This window comes from Staurois parvus, unplaced genomic scaffold, assembly GCF_062004578.1.
Source record: "Staurois parvus isolate SC_StPar_1 unplaced genomic scaffold, SC_StPar_1.0 ptg000754l, whole genome shotgun sequence".
Taxonomy (NCBI): Eukaryota; Metazoa; Chordata; class Amphibia; order Anura; family Ranidae; genus Staurois; species Staurois parvus.
In genome coordinates this window covers 29209-51993 of record NW_028318550.1, presented here as the reverse complement: position 1 = coordinate 51993, position 22785 = coordinate 29209, and the positions used below count along the sequence as shown (strand labels likewise).

The following is a 22785-nucleotide window of genomic DNA, read 5'->3' as shown; positions in this document are numbered from 1 at the left end:
TTAACTTCCCCCTCTGTGGAGAACAGGGTGGCAGCAGGACTGTTTTACAGCTGCTGCAAAGCTTAGTGCGCTGTGTTCAGAGAATTCAGTGATAGTATTGTACCCAGTGTAGGCGCAGACTCTCCCACAATTACACACTCCGTGGTCATTTTTGTGGTTTTAATACGAACGCTAATAATAAGAGCTTTAGTAAAATTAATGCAAGGCTAAGACTAATTTTTTCTAAACAAAAGAAAAAAAGTATATGTACTGTGGCTGGTCGGCAACCTGTTATGAAGTTCTTTAAGATATGCTCAGTGAGGCAAAACAATACCTTTTTGGGTGCAGAAAAGCAAATGTAAAGGAAGGGTTCTTTTTAACTCCTTTGCCCTGAGGTTTATGTTCTTACTGTGAGACTGTCACTTGTGGCATATAAATTAGAAGCATTTTGTGGGTACAAGGACTGTGCCATATGTGTACAGTGTACTGTATACTGGGACTAGGCTCAGGTTCTTTTCATCCTGCTTTAAGCCATTTCCACTGCTAGGCACAACCTGACCGTGACAACCAATTGCAATGGTGTGCTACATGCACTGCTGGACTTATTTTCTGTTCAATCCCAGCTTTCCTCAGCTGGATCTGAAGATTGAAAAACGCTGGCATAATACAGCCACATGGAGTTGTAGGGAGCTAAGAGAGGATTGGATAAAATGTGTGTAAACATTATGCCCCCGACTTTTTTTTTTTTTTTTTTTTTACTGCACCCCCAGACCAGACAAACTAAATCCGGCCCTGCCAGGAAAGAATGTGATTATTATTATTATTATTATACAGGATTTATATAGTGCCAACAGTTTGCTCAGCACTTTACAATATAACGGGAGACAATACAGCAACAATACAGTTCAATACAAGAGGGATAGGAGGGCCTTATCCTTGGAGCTTACAATCTAGGAGGGAGGGGCTAGTGGTACAAAAGGTAGTAACTTTGGGGGATGAACTGGTTGGAAGAGTAGAAGATTCCAGTATTAGTTGAGGGAAGGATAGGCTTCCCTGAAGAGATAGGTTTGCAGAGTAGGCGATAGTCTGATAAATTGGGGTAGAGAGTTCCAGAGGATGGGGAAGCTCTGGAGAAGTCCTGGAGACGAGCATGGGAGGAGGAGACAAGGGAGCTAGAGAGTAGGAGGTCTTGTGAGGAGCAGGGAGTACGGTTTGGGTGATATTTAGAGACAAGATTGGTGATGTCATTTGAGGCAGAGTTATAAATGGCTTTATACATTATTGTTAATGTTTTGAATTTTATCCGTTGGGCAACGTTAAGCCAGTGGAGGGATTGGCAGAGAGGGGTGACAGATACAGAACGTTAGTAAGGTGGATGAGTCTGGCAGCAGCATTCATGATAGACTGAAGAGGGGATAGCCTGTGATGAGGTAGGCCAATGAGGAGGGAGTTACAATAGTCAAGGCCAGATATAACAAGGGAGTGGATAAGTTGCTTAGTGGTTTCTGAGGTTAGGAACGGGCGTATCTTGGGGATGTTGTGGAGGTGAAGTCTACAAGATTTGGACAGTGACTGGACTTGGGGCTGAAAGGACAGATGGGAGTCTAGGATTACACCTAGTACCCTGGCATGAGGGGAGGGAATGATGCTTGTGTTATTGATCTTGGTGGAGCACAGGGGAGGCATGCAGGGTCTTTTAGATCCTGGATGTCTCAAAATAGAGAATCTGTCACCCAAAATCATCACATAGGGGACTTTTTGTCCCCTATGTGATTTAACAAAAAAAAAAAAAATTTATTTCTTAAAAATGTAAGTTACACCCTAGCATATAATGCCCCTCACCCCCACATATGTACGCACACACAAATGTAAAAGCATGCGCTGGGGCGCCTACACATCAAAACGTCAAGTGCGATACACATGTTCTATATCGCCGTGCACACCAGAATGAGAGCGATAATTCTAGTACCAGTCCTCCTATGTAACGCTAAACTGATGACCTATAAGGAGCTTTAAAAGCGTCACCTATAGAAAATATAGGGAACTGAAGTTTGGGACCTTTTTCACGCGTGCATTCAAATTTAAGGTTTGACATGTTGGATATCTGTTTACTCGATGCAATCTCATCTTTTATATTTTACAAGAAAATCTGATAATTTATTGCGTTTTGTGCCCTGAAATTAAATTAAGTGGATTTTTTACTGAAATTTTAAGTTTCATAGATCTTTGTGATAATATCATGTGACATATAAAATTGGAACTGCTGCCATTTTATTTTCTAGGGTCTCTGCTTTCACAAAATATATAATGTTTAAGAGTTTTGTGTAATCAGGCCTTAAATGATTTTTTAAATGTGCACAAAAAACGCAAAAATGGCTCTGGCAGTGAAAGTGATAAAGGATAAGTCCAACACTCCCATTTTCTGAGGAGCAGCCAATCAGTGCTCATTACACTGCAAGGTCTCTTCCCTCCCTGCTAGTCCCCGGGTACGGTGCCGGAGACAGGCAGGGAGGGGAGGAGGAGATATAGAGTGCAATGTTAAAAATATTAAACGTTTAATTCGCCATAAAGTCCCTTTTTTTTTTTTTTTTTTTTAAAAGCCCCAGACAGTCCATAAAGCACCTCAGATTTAAATAGTGTTTTGGTTAAAATATATTTATTTTTTAGTCAGGACAAGTAGACCTGGAGACCGATTTAGTCCCTGAACAAGTAGTTTTTTCAAAAATTTCCACACCCGTTTCTGCCCAGGTACGGGCAGACAGCTTATTGTGAGCCTGCTGGAACCTGGCATTGCACCCACAATCTGATGATCACAGGTGCAATACTTTACAGAATGCAATGTAAAATAATAATAAATGCACATTTTTGGTGCTTGCAAAAAACACGTGCATTTATTATTTTTTTTTTTTTACAATAGGTGAACTTATCCTTTAAACTTGCAGGTTTCTGAGTGTAGACTTCGATCCTTCTTTAAATTGTAATGTAAAATAAATGCACCCAAATACATCCTAAAGACAATGGAAATATGAAAACTGTTCATAAGAAGTCAAGTGTTTGGAATTTTAAATCAAACTGATTGTATTTCTGTCCATGGTAGAATATGAGGGCAGTGCTGGGGTTGATGCTCTTCCAGATAACTAATATGTTTATTTTTGTTGTCAAAGTGAAAACGGAATGACTGTAAAGAGAAAGTTCTCTGGAGCAATTGTCGTCCCCAAGAATCTGTCCAAGGGAACGTCTGACTTGCTGGTGCTTTTCACGCTGGACCACAACTAGGATGTGTTCAAGGTAAGTTTGTTGATATGTTTGGATCGTGGTGTACCGGTGTCCTGACTGCAAGTGTTGTGGATTTATTCTGTGACTCAATAGCTAGTGCAGTAACCACCCCAACAAAATGTTATTGAATGACAGATTCTCTGATTATTATTATTATTATACAGGATTTATATAGTGCCAACAGTTTGCGCAGCGCTATACAAAATGAAGGTTGACATTACAGTTACAATACAATTTGTAACTGTAATGACAACAGTGCAAATTGTACTGATAATCAGAGAGTGAATTAGGAGCATTGTGGCATCATTTTGTTAATAAGGGGCGTATTCTGGAGATGTTGCGGAGGTTGAGGCGGCATGATTTGGACAGGGATTGGATGTGGGCCTGACAGGATATTTCAGAATCCAGGGTTACCCCTAGCACTTTGGCATTCAGGGATGGGTTGATAGTGGTGCTATTGATCCTGACTGAGAAATGGTTTTGGATAGGTTGAGTTTTAGGAAGTGGTGTGACATCCAGTCTGATTTGTCTCTGATATGTCTGTTAGTAAATCGTTAATACGTGAGGGAATTGAGGTGGTGAGCTGAGGAGTAGAGAGGTAGATTTGTGTGTCATCAGCATAGACATGGTATTGGAAACCATGGGAAGCTATCAGCTGACCCAAGGAAGAAGTGTAGATCGAGATTAGGAGAGGTCCAAGGACAGAACCTTGGGGGACCCCGACAGTGAGAGGAGTAGGAGAGGAGAAAGTATAGTTGTAAGTGACACTGAAGGTGCGGTGAGATAGGTAAGATTTGAACCAACGGAGAGTACAGTCACCAAGACCAAGTAAATAGAGTTTTTTTGAGGAGGAGGGGGTGGCCAACTGTGTCAAAGGCAGCACAGAGGTCCTAGAGCAAGAGTACGGAATAGTGACCATTGGTTTTCGCGGTTAGTAAGTCGTTTGTGAGTTTTAGGAGAGCAGTTTCTGTGGAGTGTTGTGGGTGAAATCCAGACTGAAGGGGAACGAGAAGGTTATTCTCAATAAGGTGGCAGCTCAGCTGGTTGTAGACTAGACATTCAAGGAGTTTGGAGGCAAAAGGGAGTAAGCAGATGGGTCTTAGGTTGCTAAGATTGCTGGGGTTCAGTGAGGCCTTTTTAAGTATGGGGGCGACTAGCACATGTTTTAGAGAGTTGGGGAAGATGCCAGTAGAAAGGGAGAGACTGACGATACGAGTTAAAGAGTGAAGAATAGAGCCAGAGGATGACCGAAGTATTTGCAAGGGAACAGGGTCCAGGGGGCAGGTGGTTAGGTAGGCTTTAGAAACGTTTACCAACCTCCTCTATAGTAGCTGGGTTAACCAAGGGAAGTATAGATTGTGCAGGTAGACAAGGAGTGTAGGGTGAGGGAGATATCTGTACAGTAGAGATCTCGTCACTAATTGTATCAATCTTATTTTTGAAGTGATTAGCGATCTCCTGGGCAGTGAGTGAGTTAGCGGCTGGAGGTAAAGGATGAAGTAGAGTTAAATGGAGAAAAGAGTTGATGGGGATTGCGTGAGAGGGTGTTAATGAGAGTGATAAAATAGGTCTGTTTGGCAGTGTGGAGACAGGAATTGTATTTTTGAAAGGCAGATTTATATTGATTGAAGTCTTGCTGGGGCTTAGTCGTATGCCATAAACGCTCAAGAGCATGGCTACATTTTTTGAGGCATCTGGTATTGTCTTTTTGCCAGGGCTGTAGCGGTTAGGGCCTAGGTCTGTGTGTAGTGAGGGGGGCCAATGTGTCCACAGTGGATGACAGTGAACTGTTGTAGACAGAAGTGGCCAGGTTGGGACAGGACAGGGCTGAGATTTTGTCATAGAGACAATCTGTTGCCGAAAAAAAGAAGAGAAGGGTTAAGATAACGAAGGTTTCTACCGGTAACTGGTAGTTGGAAGCCAAGGAGAGAGTGAGGCTAATAACGGAGTGATCAGAGATCGGAAAAAAGTTGGTGAGGTTGCAAAGAGTGCTGTCAGGAATGGACTTGCCAATAGTGGTGGGACTCACCTGCCTTGTGGGCTGCAGTACCAGGGCTGGCCAGCGGGTGCTCTCAACAACCAGAGGTTCACTTCGGCAATTAGCCATCACCTGGGGCTGATTGCAGGTGGTGTATTTAAGGGATGGCCAGACCTGCAGTCTGTGCCTTGGTGTGTGTTTTTCCATGGGCCCCTGTATCTTGTAACCTGCATTCCTGTTCCTGTTTCTGCCTGACTTGTTGCCGACCCTGCCTAATCCTGACTTCTGCTGACTTCTCCTGTTTGATCCCTGGCTTGTGACCCTGACCATTCTCTGCCTGACCCCCTGTACCTACCTGTCCGTTAGTTGCTGTACCCGGCTCGTGACCTGACTACTCTCCGCCTGCTCCTCCTGTACCTACCTGCCCGATAGTTATCGACACGGCCTGCCTGGCTACGTTGTGCTCTATATGTGTATGTACCTGTGTATCTATATCAGTTTAGGTTTGGGTTTGTTTTACCTTGTTGTATGAATTTGTGTTAGCTTGGTGTTTGGTGCACTGCGTTTATATTTGTATTGTTAGTCTTAATAAATTGTCTTATTTATACCATATCTGAAGCCTGCGTTTCCCTGTGTCAGTCCACACACTTCTGGTCACACCCGCATCCCTGACAAGTGCATAGGTAGGAGAATACAAGGTTGAGGCAGTTCCCATTAGAGTGAGTAGAAGCATGTGTCCATTGTTTTAGTCAATAGAAGTGGTTAGGCTCAGAAGTTTAGAGGTAGCAGGAGTTTTAAGATAAGCAGGGATGTTTAAGTCACCAAGAATGATTGTGGGAATTTGAGAAGAGAAAAAGTAAGGCAGCCAGGCAGAGAAGTCAACAAGGAAGCGTGATACCGGTTCAGGAGGCTGATAGATCACAGCAATTCTTAAAGAAATTGGAGAGAATAGACGTATACAGTGAACTTCAAATGAGGAGAGGGAGGTCCTGAAAAGTGCTTTGAGGGGATAGGAGGATTCCAACTCCACCTCCTTTCCATCCACTAGACCTGTAAGAGTGAGTCCAGAGGAGACCACCATGGGAAAGGGCAGCAGGAGAGGGAAAGTCAGATTCATGAAGCCAGGTTTCTGTAGTTGAAGGAAAACCGAGGGCTGGGCCCACAGATTCAGAGGGTACACGATGCCACAATTACGTTTACTGAAGAGTTATAGTGATCATGTAGTTGAGCATACGTAAACAGAATGATAACAGCGCATAACCATACAGTAAGAATAATACTGTCTAACACTAACCCCGTACTTGCGGACTTTTCCCCAATGTCCAGAAAGCAGCCTGGCTGCGCCTGAATGTTCCTGAGCAAGATATAACGTTGGGGTGCACCCTAAGTATTGCGCAATACTATTTGTAATCCAAAGGAAAGTGGAGTATGTCTCTTGTAACTTTCTGGTATATATAAAATGTCACTGACCACGTGTGGTGCGATGTGCTGCGGCAAAGCCGCACTTACGGTTCCCTGCCAGGCTCTTGGTGTTTTCTCCTGACCCACTCCGGAACCAGACCACACAGTCACTTGTTTCCTGGCCTCGTTGTGGATCTTCCTTAGGTGTCCTTGCCAGATTCCACTGTGAGCCGTAAATCCTCTTCCAGGCCCCACACAGATTCTCCTGACGTCCTCAGCATCCAAAAGCCAGACCCAGACTCCACTTCCTCCTCAGAGTTTGTGATGCAGTAAGTCATTTCTTAATTGCAGCCTCAAACCTGCATTTACAGTTCACTATGACCCTTCTGAGGGTCCTACTCGGCCCCTAAATTAGTATTCGTGAAACTTTATAGGGTAAATAAGCATTTATCTTGTCTTAGCAAAAGTCACTACAAAATCGATTCTTGTACTTTGCTGCCATCTACTGACCAAAGAGCATATTACAGGCACAATATAGTTTAACATTAGATGTCAGTATTCATCCATGCGTCACACCCTTACATAGTTGCAAGTAGGTTAAAGGAGTTAGTGATTCAAAGGTCATGGACAGAAGTGAGTTTGTTACAGACAGAGCAGACATTCCAAAGGGCACAGGAAAAGGGGAGGCTGGTTCTAGAAAGAAGAGGAATAGTAACCAGATTGTGTGGATTGCGGCCGCAGTTCGAGGATAAGGTGTGTTGGTCAAATGAGAAAGATGGTGGCCCAGGATTTGGGAAATGTCTCCCAGATGTTAGGAGATGCAGAAGGGTGAGAGAGGTAATATGGGAGTGTGACTTATATGGAGGGACAGGTCCCAGTGTCCTGGAGGTTTTATTAGGATGTGAGTTCAGAATTAGCAGGAGTTGATGAGTACAGTAATAAGGTGAAGGTAGGAGTGAGGGTGATATATATGAGTTGTGGGGTGGAGAAGAGGGGTGTAGGAGAGAGAGTTTGAAGAGAGAGGATACAACTGTGAGAAGGAGGAGTAGGGAGTGCATGTTACAGAGTGGTGAGATGAAGAAGCAGACTGGGTAAGAGATGAAAGAGTGGAAGAGGAAACAGGTCACCTGTAGTCTGTTTAGTATTTGAAGTCGTCTGCTGTGGTTTTGCTGAAGTGCAGAGCCAAAGTGCAATGCTCAATACTTAATCCAAGATGATAGTTGCCAATGCTACCCATGGCTGTGCTGCCTCTGGCTGTGCCTCCCCTAAGGAAGGTCTAAATTTTTACTGAGTTGGGTGGGGGTATTGCCAATTAATCAATGAGGAATGCATAGGAGAGACACATGGCTAGCAGGGCAAATTTCTCACACCAAAGGAGGACAAAAAGACTGCAGGAGGGCAGAGTTGTAAAGATTAGGATCAACTCATAAATTTGGGTAAGACAATAAGAGCAAAATAAACACCACAGTAATATGGACAGAGTTAGAGCTCGTTCACACTTGACTTATCTCTAACTCTTGCCAAACGCTCCTATAGTGTTTGACAGGCATTTGGGAAGCGTTTTTGAGGCATTTACCAAGCATTAAAACCGCACCACAAACACCTATAATGAAGTTTAATGGTATTAATGCTCCACAAACGCCCAGGCGTTTGAGGAGCGTCACCATAGACTTGAATGGGAGGTTTCAACTCCTCCTGACTCAACATGAGGCGTCAGTTTTGCGGCGACGCAACGCTTCAGTGTGAACAGCACTGTGTGCTGCCATGTGCAGAATATTCATAGGTGTTTGAGAAACGTTAAAAACACTTCCCAAACGCCTGTCTGACGCCTGCTGACAAAGCTAGTGTGAACGTAGCCGTAAAGATTTGGGAAGCAGTAAGAATTACCAAGAACATTGATAGCCATGAATCGGCTTCAGTTAGAGGTGGATTTTAAAAGCAGTATAGATTACCATATAGCAGTGCAGGGTGAATTCGCATTCATACATGGCATGGGCGATAGTACAGATGGATATTGCTTGCAGACATTTACCATATAGCAGTGCAGGGTGAATTCGCATTCATACATGGCATGGGCGATAGTACAGATGGATATTGCTTGCAGACATTTACCATATTGCAGTGCAGGGTGAATTCGCATTCATACATGGCATGGGCGATGATACTTCTATTTTGCTCCTGACTAAAAATAAGCAGTGGCTGTAGGGCCAGTTATTGGGGAGGGTGGGGAAATAACAGGGATTGTCAGTGTTTCAGTGTTCAAACCCTGCAAAAGGATTGTGGTGCAGAATTCCAATGGGTTACATTTAAGAAGACTTAATTGGGAGAATCCTGTCATTTCCAGTTGCTTTATGATGTTGAGTGAGTGTGCCCTGATCTCCCAACCTACAGTCAGTTGGGCAGGTTAGAAGTCCCAGTTGTTAAGTCTTTACCTGCTCAAATATTACTTTATCCTGTGAATTGTTGAACACATTTAAGTGCTTTCCAATTCGTCCATCACTACTCCCTAGACCAGTGGTCTCCAAACTGCTGCTCGAGGGCCATATCCAGTCCTTTACTTGCCTTTATCTAGCCCTTTGGACTTCCAAATTATTATGCAAATGATATTTTTCTCATTTACCTAAATAATTGATGTAAATAACAGTCGGCATAATTCTCATGTTATCAACTATTAAGAGTACAATTCAAATTTGATTGAACAAACCTCCTAATGATAACAGGATTTTTTTGAAACCTAAAACACTTACAATGCGCTGTTCCAAATTATTCCGCACAGTAAGTTTCAAAACACTTTATAGGTTGTAAAGAACTGAAAATTGTAGTTTCTTGTGTTTGCAGCATATTTACTGAAATCAAAAGCTATTTCAATCAAACTTTTAACAACTTTTTAACAGGTCACGTTACATTTTAACATGGGACCCTTTATTTGATAGCAGCTTTACAAGTCTTGCATCCATTGAACTTGTGAGTTTTTGGACAGTTTCTGCTTGAATTTGTTTGCAAGATGTCAGAATAGCCTCCCAGAGCTACTGTTTGGATGTAAACTGCCTCCCACCCTCATAGATCTTTTGCTTGAGGATGCTCCAAAGGTTCTCTTTTACAAAAAGCTTTATTGAAAAATAAGCAAAGATGAACAGACAATCGTAACAAAAATTCAATGACCAACATTTACATAGTACAATAAATGAAGGGAAGCTGGTGCAAGGCATGCATCAATAAAGGCAAAATCGGAAAAGTTTACATAGGTGCCCGGAGGGAGGGGATGGGGAGGGAGGTTGGGAGAGAACGGGCAACAGACCTTTGTGGGCAATGATAATGTAAACTCCAAAGGGAAGTATTGCTATATCAACATTATAATAAACAGGAAAGGCCCGAGAAAAGGCCGCATCAAAAAACAGCACATATTCATGACCTAGAATTTAAAAAGAAATCTAGATTGCATAAATAGCCTTACGAATGCAGCGTAGAGAACAGGAGGTACAATCCGTAAATTATGTTTAAGAGCAGAGTAAACAGAAGAGTAGAAAAAGACAAATAGTAGAGAGACATGGACAACACACACAGACACACAACAAAAAAAAAAAAAAAAGGGGGGGAGAGGGAGGGGCCCCGGAGGGATCACAGCAGAATCCATCCTCATATCGATAGAAGGGACTGGTCGAATCTCGAGGGCTGGGCTACGTCCAGCCAGGGACGCCATATCTGCAGAAATTTTGTATGGGTATCCAATAATATGGCCGTCAATTTTTCATTGACCATTATGAAGTTCATCCGGTTTTTGACAGCCTCAAAGCTAAGAACAGGAGTCTTCCAAGCCCTCGCAATCGTCAACTTAGTTGCCATAAATAAATGTGATGCCAGTTGCCGTTCAGAGCGGAGAAGGCCCTCTGGTGGTTTAAATAGAAGCGCTTCATATGGATTACGCTTAATGTCTGTATGAAGAATAGTGCGGAGGAGGGCATACACCCTAATCCACAACCTGCTTACCTTAGGACAAGTCCACCAGATATGTGCCATGGTACCTAATTGCTGACATCCCCGAAAACAAACCGGGGAATAGGTAGGAATAAAACTAGCTAGACGGGCAGGCGTATAATACCATCGGTATAGAATTTTGTAGGCATTCTCAAGAATAATAACATTCCTGGAACACTTAGATAATGTTTGGGTCATGAGCTGCCAGTCTTGTTGATCCAGGGTTCCCCCTAATTCCGACTGCCAACGCTGATGGTAGGAACGAACCGGAGGGGTTCTATATGACATAATGGAAGAATAAATCAGGGAGATCAGACCTGGAGCATGAGGTCTATGTCTACACTGGCTTTCAAAAGGGGATAAACGGTAAGGTCCTGGATGCGTACGTATTAGAGTATGAATAAAGTGACGAAGTTGAAGATAACCAAAATGTTCTCGGAGGGGAATGTTATAAGAAGAACGCAAAGTGTCAAAGGTAATTATTCTGGTGGGGGATAGGAGTGAATGAATATCATAAAAACCATGTGTCTGCCACCAGACAAACTGTCTAGGGTTATCCTTACCCGGAGGGAATAATGGGTTATGCAATAGACGTAGCAGAGGCAGATGAGGAGAGATAAGGCCAGCGGAGTATTTTATAGAATCCCAAAGACGAAGCGAAAGTGTCAGCGTTGGGCTAAGATTAGATGGACGCTGAGCATTAGGGAGCCAGGGCAAGGAGGGGAGCGGTATCGGGTGAGAGTCCATCATATCTACTACAGCCCACAGGGGGAAATGGTGAGAAGCATGAATATGAGCTAAAGGGGCAATGTTAGCCGCCAAATAATAGGACTGGAGATTTGGAACAGATAACCCGCCCGCATTCCGCCGCGCAAATAAAATGTGCTTGCTAATTCTAGGTCGAGAGGAGCCCCAAATAAAGGACAAAAGTTTTCGCTGATGTATACGCAATATATGCAAAGGTACTGAAACTGGCAGAACACGAAATAGGTGTAATAGTTTAGGAAGGTAGGTCATACGGATTGCATTAATTCTGCCAAACCATGATAACGGGAAATGGGACCAAGAGGACAAAAGCTCAGTCAACTCATGAAAAACAGTGGGAAAGTTAGCCTGATACAGTCCATCATATGTCGGGGTAAGCTTAATTCCTAGATATGGTAAGGCCGAAAGCCATTGGAAGGGGAACGTTTGCTTCAAAGTAGTCAGAAGTGATGGTGGGAGGGTAACTGACATAGCTCTTGATTTAGCTGGATTGACGTGTAAACCTGAGAGGGTGGCAAAAGAATCAAGAACTGCTAGTAAATTAGGCAAAGTAATCCCCGGATTCGAGATTGACAATAATATGTCATCCGCAAACAACAATAATTTATGTTGGGAGCCCGCCACATCGATTCCCTTAATATCAGGATGTACACGGATTGCTTCTGCCAACGGTTCCAGGGCTAAGATAAAAAGTAAAGGGGAAAGCGGGCAGCCCTGCCTAGTACCTCTAGCAACCGAGAACGTAGAAGACTCAAATCCGTAGTATCTAAGCTTCGCTTGAGGGGATGTATATAGTGAAGAGATCCATCGCAAGAAGGAAGGACCGAAGCCAAAACGATGGAGGACCGACAGGAGATACGGCCAGGATAAAGTGTCAAAAGCCTTGTTGATGTCCAAGGATAAGAGCATCATATCGATTTTACGAGTATGGGCCAAATGTTGCAATTGTAAAATACGTCTAATGGCATCTCCGGCCTGCCTATGGGGAACAAATCCCACCTGATCCTTTTTAATCAGACGAGAAAGGAAGGAATTCAATCGAGTAGCCAAAATCTTAGTAAGAATCTTCATATCGATATTGGTAAGAGAGATAGGCCTATAATTAGCCCAGGAAGAATGATCTCGGTCCGGTTTAGGGATCATAACTACATTAGCAGTTAAAGAGTCCGGGGAAAAATTTGAACCTCCCTTCACCGCATTAAACATAGCGGCAAGGTGGGGAGCGAGCACATCAGCCAATTTCTTATAATATAGTGCCGTGTATCCATCAGGACCTGGGCGTTTGCCTGTTTTCAGTTCCGCTATACATTGCAAAACTTCAGATACTTGGATATTGCGATCCATCAGATCCTTATGGGCCGGTGTTAAAGTAGGTAATGACAAACTAGATAAGAAGTCAGAAATAGACTGAGGGTCAGCCCGGGTGGGATCAGAGTAAAGTTTAGCTAGTCTGTGCCGGAACTCCTCTAAAACCGTTACTGGGTTGCTCGTAAGGGTATTGTGACGAGTACGTAAAGATATCGGTTTAGGGTGTTGCGCAAAAGAACGCAATCTACGGGCCAACATAGAGTCTGGTTTGTTAGCTTTGCAATACCACTTCTGGCGAGTCCAACGTAAGGAGCGCTCAGCCTCATCTGTTAAACACAGATCCAACTCCAAAGGTTCTCAATAGGATTGAGGTCAGGGGAGGATGGAGGCCACACCATGACTTTCTCTCCTTTTATCCCCATAGCAGCCATTGATGCAGAGGTATTCTTTGCAGCATGAGATGGTGCATTGTCATGCATGAAGATGATTTTATTACGGAAAGCATAGTTCTTCCTTCTGTACCAGGGAAGAAAGTGGTCAGTCATAAACTCCACATACTTTGCAGAGGTCATTTTTACACCTTCGGGGACCCTAAAGGCGCCGACTAGCTCTGTTCCCATGATTCCGGCCCAAAACATGACTCCACCACCGCCTTGCTGACGTCGCAGCCTTGTTGGAACAGGGTGGCCGTCCACCAACCATCCACTACTCCATCCATTTGGACCATCCAGGGTTGCACGACACTCATCAGTGAACAGGACTGTTTGAAAATTAGTCTTCATGCATTTTTCTGCCCAATGCAGCTGTTTCTGCTTGTGAGCATTGGTTAGTGGTGGCCGAATAGAAGGTTTATGCACAGTTGCAAGACTCTGGAGGACTCTACACCTTGTTGTCCGTGGGACTCCAGAGGCACAAGCAGCTTCAAATATCTGTTTGCTGCTATGTAATGGTATTTTAGCAGCTGCTCTCTTGATCCGATGCATGGATCTGGCAGAAATCTTCCTCAATGTGCCTTTATCTGCACGAACCCGTCTGTGCTCTGAATCAGCCACAAATCTCTTAATAGTGCGATGATCACGCTTAAGTTTTCGTGAAATATCGAATGTTTTGATACCTTGTCCAAGGCATTGAACTATTTCACTCTTTTTGGCAGCAGAGAGATCCTTTTTCTTCCCCATATTGCTTGAAAACGGTGCTCTGCTTAATAATGTGGAACGCCCTCCTTCAGTAGTGTTTCCTTAAATTGGGCTCACCTGCTAATCTAATTATCACAGGTGTCCGAGATTGTGTTCAGTGATCAAAAGAGCCCTGACACACAATGCCATCCATGAGTTAAACTGAAAAACAAAATATTTAATCTTTGTGACACTTAAATAGAATTTGCATAATAATTTGGAACAGGGTGTATTCCTCCCTCTGACCAACAATGAGGTATTATTCCTCCCATCAGTGATGGACTATTCCTTTCACTGACACCAGCTATGTTTTTTGTGTTAAGTGTTAAGCTAAGTGTTTTTTTTTTTTGTTTTTTTTTTTTAGATTCCTGGAAGTTTGCAGGAATGGTCAGTGATAAGCTGGTGGTTACTCGGCAGGGAAGAGACCCAGACAGACACAGGTGGATATACCGTATTTTTTGCTCCATAAGATGCACCTAGGTTTTAGAGGAGGAAAACAAGAAAAAAAATATTTTGACCCAATGGACTGCAGACATAATACAGGAGATGACCAGAGACTGCGGACATACTACAGGAGATGACCAGAGACTGCGGACATAGTACAGGAGATGACCAGAGACTGCGGACAAACTACAGGAGATGACCGGAGACTGCAGACACAGTACAGGAGATGACCAGAGACTGCAGACACAGTACAGGAGATGACCAGAGACTGCGGACACAGTACAGGAGATGACAAGAGACTGCAGACACAGTACAGGAGATGACCAGAGACTGCGAACACAGTAGAGGGGATGAGCAGAGACTGCGGTCACAGTACAGGGGATGAGCAGAGACTGCGGTCACAGTACAGGGGATGAGCAGAGACTGCGGTCACAGTACAGGGGATGAGCAGAGACTGCGGTCACAGTACAGGGGATGAGCAGAGACTGCGGTCACAGTACAGGGGATGAGCAGAGACTGCGGTCACAGTACAGGGGATGAGCAGAGACTGCGGTCACAGTACAGGGGATGAGCAGAGACTGCGGTCACAGTACAGGGGATGAGCAAAGACTGCTGACACAGTACAGGGGATGAGCAGAGACTGCTGACACAGTACAGGGGATGAGCAGAGACTGGTGACACAGTACAGGGGATGAGCAGAGACTGCGGACACAGTACAGGGGATGAGCAGAGACTGCGGACCTTTGGGGAGGGAGGGGTACCCACTCCCACTTGCACTGAGTTGTCCTCCCTCCCCGTCTTCTGGGACACTGACAGGTCCCAGAAGACTGCTGGACCACTCACAGAGAGCAACACTTCTCATGCATGCGCAGTGGGCACCCGGCTGTCACAGCCTGGTGCCCACACTAAAGATGCCGGTGCTGGGAGAGAAGACTGTAGAGCTCTGGACCGAGGAACAGGTAAGGGCTCTGCTGCAGAGAAGAGCCGAGTGGCCGGCCAGGTATTCTGACACGGCGGCAGCAGGAATACCAGACCGGCTGCTCCATATTCGCTCCATAAGATGCACAGACATTTTTCTCCATTTTTTTTTTTTGGGGGGGTAATGCATCTTATGGAGCAAAAAATACGGTATATCAAATGTCTTTTTCCAGCCAATTGCTTTTCCGGGGGGTTTCACATTGTTTCTAATATATGGGTAAATTTAAGAGCTGTTTTGAAAGATGGATGGGTCCCTATTCAACTGTGCATTTCCTAGCCCCGTGGAAGACCACGCTTTTAGGATGGTCTAATATTTAATAAAATACAGCCTGTGAATTGCCCAGGGAGCAGCATTAACATTGTAGTACATCCATAATTTTATACTAATAAGCTGTGTATTGGGTCTGTGCACAGGATGGGTCTCTCCATGGTGTTTGGGTGACAGGTTCTCTTTGATAAAATTCAACCTTCATTCTTCCTTGCAAAGTAAACGCATGAAGGTTAAATTAATCTGCACATTCAGGATAAAGCGACAGGTTCACCATAATGCCAACCTCCACAAATGCAAATACTTTCCTGGTTTTTGCTCCTCAGCCAATCTGTTCAGTTGGAAATGAAAGTAAAGCCCCGAAGGAGTGGTGTTTGTGAAGTCATGCTGGTGCTTGTTGAAGGGGGGGAATTGTTGGGAAAGGGTGAGGGATTACAGGAAACATTGATTTTCTCTTTTTTTAATCAACATACAGGATAAATTTAAAGTGATGTAAGGTTGTACTTTTTTTAAGGCAAACCGCTCCAATCCTCTTCTTTTTTGTGTCATGTCCTCCTGCAGTCAATTCAATTTGTTCATTCTTCTTCTCTTTTCCAACAGATGGAGCGCAAGACTCCATGTCACTACCTGGGAACCATGAATGCTGTGCCCAGTGGGATGAAGCTCCATGACCTCAGAATCCCCATCCTCCTTCCCTCCTGATCACTGCAGTAAAAGTCGCCAACAGACTCATTCTATCCATCCATCCATCCATCCTGCATTGCTGCTCTGTGCACCTTCATGTACGTAGTCATGATTTCTGTGTGCAGTAATTAATTTTATTAAATTTAGACCTTTCCCACTGGCTGCTGTAGTTTTTCTTCTAGTTTGTGGTGAACAAACAAAATGCTATTCGTGTTAGCTACAATAGACTTGCTCAGTATCTAAACCAGCGGTCACTAAATGGCGGACCACAGTCCGAGAACGGCCCCAAAATGCTCCCTTCTGGACCGCCAGCCTGCAATGACAGATCTGCCGCTGAGCAGGGCGGTCCTCACAGCAACATGACATCACGTGTGTGCGCCCCGCCCCTTGCAGCTCACTGTCTCTCCGGCTCCCTCTCCCTGCCTGTACACAAGCATTCTTCAGCAAGGATCCTGACACAGCTCCTGTCTGCCCTTAAGGTAGGGTGTAGTCTTACAGGGGCACTCTGATGGGCACATTTAATGTTAGAGTCATGCTGATGGGCACATTTAATGTTAAGGTGCACTGTGATGGACACAACATAGAATGTGCCCATCAGAGTGCCCCTTACTATAAATGTGCCCATCAGAGTGCCCCTTACTATAAATGTGCCCATCAGAGTGCCCCTTACTATAAATGTGCCCATCAGAGTGCCCCTTATTTTATGTTAAGGGTGCACTCTGACGGCCCCATGTTATGTTAAGGGGGCACTCTGATGGCCCCATGTTATGTTAAGGGGGCACTCTGACGGCCCCATGTTATGTTAAGGGGGCACTTTGACGGGCCCATGTTATGTTAAGGGGGCACTCTGACGGGCACATACTGTGGAAAGGGGCACTCTGATGGGGAATATGATTTAAAGGGGTACTCTGAGTGAAAGGGGGCACTCTGATGGGAATACCTGATGTAAGGTGGCACTGTGATGGGGACACCTGTTGTAAAGGGGGCACTCTGATGGGCACACCTGATGTGATGGGAATACATGATGTAAAGTTGCACTCTGATGGCGACACTTAGTGTAAGGGGGTGCACTGATGGGCACACTCTATTTGGACCTCGGCCAGAAGAAAATTTTAGTGACCGGACTTCTTGAATTTTAATTCAATACCCCTGATCTAAAAAACTGTTATTGATCATCCTAAATTGGTGTAGTGACTCCTCCTGGCTAGAAAAGGAAAAACCTCCAGCACAGAGGTGGGCTGATATTACCCCAGGGTGGATCCATGGCCGCAGTGGAGAGTTACAGTGATGAAGGGCACCTAGCACTTTAGTATTTTATAGTATTCTGCTCTGGCTCATAAGAGAGAGAGGATTAGGGATTGAGATACCTCCAGCAACATGGGTTCAAAACGTCATCACACTCTCTGAGGGCAGACTCCAATCTTCCTCCAACAGGACTTCTTTTCCTGGCTCTCCAGCTTGGGTACTGTATGCTCCTTGACCTGGCAAGGCAGCTTGAGGATTTTCCTTGTGGTTTACCAAGACTGACATAAATATCTATAATCTAGTATTGCTGCAGCTCCCTTGTTTATTGCCCTAAGCGTCAGTGATTCCTAGTAGCAGCAGCCAGGAACACCAACACTGAGTTTAGGGGAGAGCCAAGTAAAAGACTATTGATCAACCTGGCAGAACTAAATTTACTAGTCACCTCTGTTTATGGCAGGGTGGCTACACTGGGCAAGTTGAAATGAGCAGATCGGTTATCAGGAAAAAACACATAAATACATTTTAAAAAAAAAGGTGAAATTATTCTTTAACTCTGTTTTGCAGATAAAAAAATGTGCATTTATTATTTATTTTTTTACTTGGAGCCTAGAAAGCATTGCACCCACAATTAGCAGATACAGGTGCCATGCAGGACTCCTGTAGACCTGTCAGTGTATCTGTGTGCTCCTACCTCATACAGGCAAGATGATACACACTGACACACAGGAAGAGACAAAGAACTACCACAGTGCTCAACAGCTCCGTGGTAGTTCATTGAGAACTACAAGCCAACAGCCGCAAAGGCTATCCTGACTTGTAGTTTTCCATTCACTGAAATCTGTAAATGAATGATGCGACCGAGCAGGAGGAGCCCCACATGGTTGCATTTAAAAAAAAAAAAAAATAGTAACCGCTATCAGGGGAAAGATCTGCTCGCTGTGACTAGATGCAGCAGAGCGGGCCCCGGGAACATGTTGCATGTTCCCAAAGATTAACTTATCCTTTAACTTTGCGTTAAACCTGCATGCCAGAGATGGAGGCAGCTGATGTGATGTGCAACTCGCCATCCTTACTGGAGCTGTTGTATTCTCAACCTTACTTTTGGCATTTTTATGTGGCTGACCAGTAAAGAGGGGGGGGGGGGGGTAGGATGAAACCCAAGCTTTCCCATGCAATTATTTTGCAGGTAAAACAAATGTGCATTCATTCATTTATTTATTTGTTTTGGTGCATGTAAAACATTGCACCCCGTGATCAGCAGATCGCTGGTGCAATGACAGGCTCCTGCAGGTTGTCATTGTATCTGTCTGCTCGTTCCTCATATGGACAGGCAGTTACATGATGACAGGAAGACTCAATGAACTGCCTAGAGCACTCACTAGCACCCTGGTAGTTCAAGAACTGCAAGCCGTCAGACGCAAAGACTGTTGATACTTGTAGTTCATTAATTTACATTCTGACCACACGGCTGCATTCTTTTCAAATTGTGACAGCTAGCGCTGAGAGAAGATCCCTGGCCCGCTGTCACAGGTGGGGGGGGGGGGGAATTTGTGACCCTAAAGTGTGTGGAACTTGTAACAAACCTTTAAGTTGCATGAAACCTTTCCTGCCAATATGTCTGGACCTGATTGGCATATTGCCTCTTTATTGTATGCTCTGTATAAGAAGTGCCAATATACTGGATGTGCTATACTCAGATTTGGGCAAGAAGAGGAGATTACTGTATAAATCTGCTTTATGGGTCAGTCCACCTAAAATGGATATTTTAATTATGGGTGGTGATTAGTAAATGGAGACCCCTCATATCTTAGGAATTCACAGTCTTCTCCATAAAATTCTTGGCTATGATAATGCACTAAAAGTGCCTCACAGTTTCTACCACTGTGCCGTGTGTTGCTGTTGGGCTTTGCTGACTGGACCCCCACCCATATCTTTGGGTTCCTTAAAGTGATATTAAAGGCAGATTAAGAAAAATAAATGTGTCATACTTACCTGCTCTGTGCATTGGTTTTGCACACAACATAAATATTAAATATTGGATGAAGCGCTCTGCTATAATAGTACTATACACAAAACCAAAATATTGTACAAATATATATAAAACAAAAAAAGAAAGTGACTAGTGCTTAATAAATATTATATGTGTAAACACAATAAAAATATATAATTCATATAAAACCAGTCTGCCCCCAAGTGGCTAAAAACTGGTTAAACATGTGCACACACGACTTAAATAAGGGTGACCAAGTGCTTACTTACATATATAATGTCTTAATAAATATAATAAAAAATCACAGTGAATAATCTCAAAAAGTGCCAAGTGTTAAAATGCAATCAATATACATCTAATATCATCATGTGCAAAATCATGCTATCATTCTTCTGTGAAAATTAAGATATAAATAGGTGCTTCTTCATCAAAATTGTGCTCAGACCAAGGTGTCACTCCAGTGCATCAATCCTAAATATCCAGAGTGCCTCCTCACCTCCAACATTCGACCCCTAGAGGTCACAGATCATTTATTTAAATGATGTTCCAGACCGACACCAGGATATATCTTGTCCCCACGACTCAAAATCTTATTATATAAGATGACTCAGCCATATATCCATGGACCATGGAAGATTAAGCAAAAAGAGAGATCTCCATTGCGCAATATGTAACGATTATTAAATATAAAGACCAGACGAATAACTCACATGCTCCTAGTAGTTAACAAGCGGTTCCCCCATATCCTATGGGAGTAATAGGAAATCACGTTTGGCAAAAACCGGAAGTGCGTCACCGGAAACACGTCACCGAGCTCCACCCGGAAATGACGGAATATGAGGGCACTCGAGCAGGCTCACTCCTGAGCTGCTGCTGTGTGTGACCATTTACACACACACAGCATGGCTTGGCTCCATTCCTGGAATGAGGGGGGGCTCAGGGAAGTGGGGGCTGCTGTACACAAGTCTGTTTTTAACTTCATGTATTCAAGATAAAAAACGTTGAGCCTTTACAACCACTTTAACCACTTGCCCTCCAGAGGATCCCCCCACTCCTGACCAGGCCCTGTTTTGCGATATGGCGCTGTGTTAATTTAACTGACAATTGTGCAGTCATGCAACGCTGCACCCAAATGAAATTTGTCCTTTTCCCACAAATAGAGCTTTCTTTCTGTGGTATTTGATCGCTTGTGCGTTTTTTATTTTTTGAAAAAAAACCAATATTTTTAACGTTTTGCTTTTAAACATGTCTCCTCTTCTTCCTTCTCCTTTTCTTCTTCTTTTTCTTTTCTTCCTCTTTCTTCCTCTTCTTCTTTTTCTTTTCTTCCTCTTTCTTCTTCTTTTTCTTTTCTTCCTCTTTCTTCTTCTTTTTCTTTTCCTCCTTCTTTTTTTCCTCTTTCTTCTTCTTTTTCTTTTTTTTTTCTTTCGTCTTTTCCTCTTCTTTCTTCTTTTCCTCTTCTTTCTTCTTTTCCTCTTCTTTTCTTTTTTCTTTTCCTCTTCTTTTCATCTTCTTTTCCTCTTCTTTCTTCTTTTCCTCTTTGCTTCTTTCTTCTTTTCCTCTGCTTTCTTCTTTTCTTTCTTCTTTTCATCTTCTACTTTTCTTGATTCTTTTCCTCTTCTTCTTTTCCTCTTCTTTTTTTTCTTCTTTTCCTCTTCTTTTCTTTCTTGTTTTCCTCTTCTTTTCTTTCTTGTTTTCCTCTTCTTTTCTTTCTTGTTTTCCTCTTCTTTTCTTTCTTGTTTTCCTCTTCTTTTCTTTCTTGTTTTCCTCTTCTTTTCTTTCTTGTTTTCCTCTTCTTTTCTTTCTTCTTTTCCTCTTCTTTTCTTTCTTCTTTTCCTCTTCTTTTTTGTCTTCTTTCCTCTTCTTTTCTGTCTTCTTTCCTCTTCTTTTCTGTCTTCTTTTCCTCTTCTTTTCTGTCTTCTTTTCCTCCTTCTTTTCCTCTTCTTTTCCTCTTCTTTCTTCTTTTCTGTCTTCTTTTCCTCTTCTTTCTTCTTTTCTTTCTTCTTTTCCTCTTCTTTTCTGTCTTCTTTTACTCCTTCTTTTCCTCTTCTTTTCTTCTTCTTTTCCTCTTCTTTTTTGTCTTCTTTTCCTCTTCTTTTCTTTCTTCTTTTCCTCCTTCTTTTCCTCTTCTTTCTTCTTTTCCTCTTCTTTTCTGTCTTCTTTTACTCCTTATTTTCCTCTTCTTTTCCTCTTCTTTCTTCTTCTTTTCCTCTTCTTTTTAGTCTTCTTTTCCTCTTCTTTCTTCTTTTCCCCTTCTTCTTTTCCTCTGCTTTTCTTTCTTCTTTTCCTCTTCTTTTCTTTCTTCTTTTTCTCTTCTTTTCTTTCTTCTTTTCCTTTTCTTTTCCTCTTCTTTTCTTTCTTCTTTTCCTCTTCTTTTCACCTTCTTTTCCAATTATTTTCCTCTTCTTTTCTTTCTTCTTTTCCTCCTTTTCCTCTTCTTTCTTCTTTTCCTTCTTCTATTCCTTCTCTTTCTTCTTTTCCCTTCTTCTTTTCCTCTTCTTTTTTATTTCTTTTCCTCTTCTTTTCTTTCTTCTTTTTCTCTTCTTTTCTTTCTTCTTTTCCTTTTCTTTTCTTCTTTTCCTCTTCTTTTCTTTCTTCTTTTCCTTCTTCTATTCCTTCTCTTTCTTCTTTTCCCCTTCTTCTTTTCCTCTTCTTTTCTTCTTTCTTTTCTTTTTCTTTTCTTTCTTCTTTTCCTCTTCTTTTCTTTCTTCTTTTTCTCTTCTTTTCTTTCTTCTTTTTCTCTTCTTTTCTTTCTTCTTTTTCTCTTCTTTTCTTTCTTCTTTTTCTCTTCTTTTCTTTCTTCTTTTCCTTTTCTTTTCTTCTTTTCCTCTTCTTTTCTTTCTTCTTTTCCTCTTCTTTTCATCTTCTTTTCCAATTATTTTCCTCTTCTTTTCTTCTTTTCTTTCTTCTTTTCCTCTTCTTTTCTTTCTTCTTTTTCTCTTCTTTTCTTACTTCTTTTCCTCTTCTTTTCTTTCTTCTTTTCCTCTTCTTTTCTTTCTTCTTTTCATATTTTCCAATTATTTTCTCTTATTTCTTCTTTTTCTTCTCTTTCTTTTTTTCCTTCTTCTATTCCTTCTCTTTCTTCTTTTCCTCTTCTTTTCTTCTTTTTTTTTCCTCTTTTCCTCTTCTTTTTTTCTTCTTTTCCTCTTCTTTTCTTTCTTCTTTTCCTCTTTTTTTTCTTTCTTCTTTTCTTTTCCTTTCTTCTTTTCTTTCTTTTCCTCTTCTTTTCTTTCTTCTTTTCTTCTTTTCCTCTTCTTTTCCTCTTCTTTCTTCTTTTCCTCTTCTTTTCTTTCTTTTTTTCTTCTTATTTCTTTTTTTCCTC

General features: G+C 42.7%; 1 long non-coding RNA gene across 4 annotated transcripts in view; it reads left to right on the top strand.

The window, feature by feature from the left end:
• The window catches only part of LOC149444992 (uncharacterized), a 31240-nt gene extending 14849 nt beyond the window's left edge, over nt 1-16391 (top strand). For 2 of the 4 annotated variants that reach the window (XR_016306489.1, XR_016306490.1), the window contains exons 6-7: nt 3144-3267; nt 16148-16391. This is a non-coding gene — a long non-coding RNA (uncharacterized LOC149444992). Of the gene's footprint in view, nt 1-3143; nt 3268-14221; nt 14298-16147 lie in introns of all 4 variants that reach the window. The other 2 variants (XR_016306491.1, XR_016306492.1) reach the window with 2 other exon arrangements.
• Nucleotides 16392-22785: the final 6394 nt, after the last annotated feature.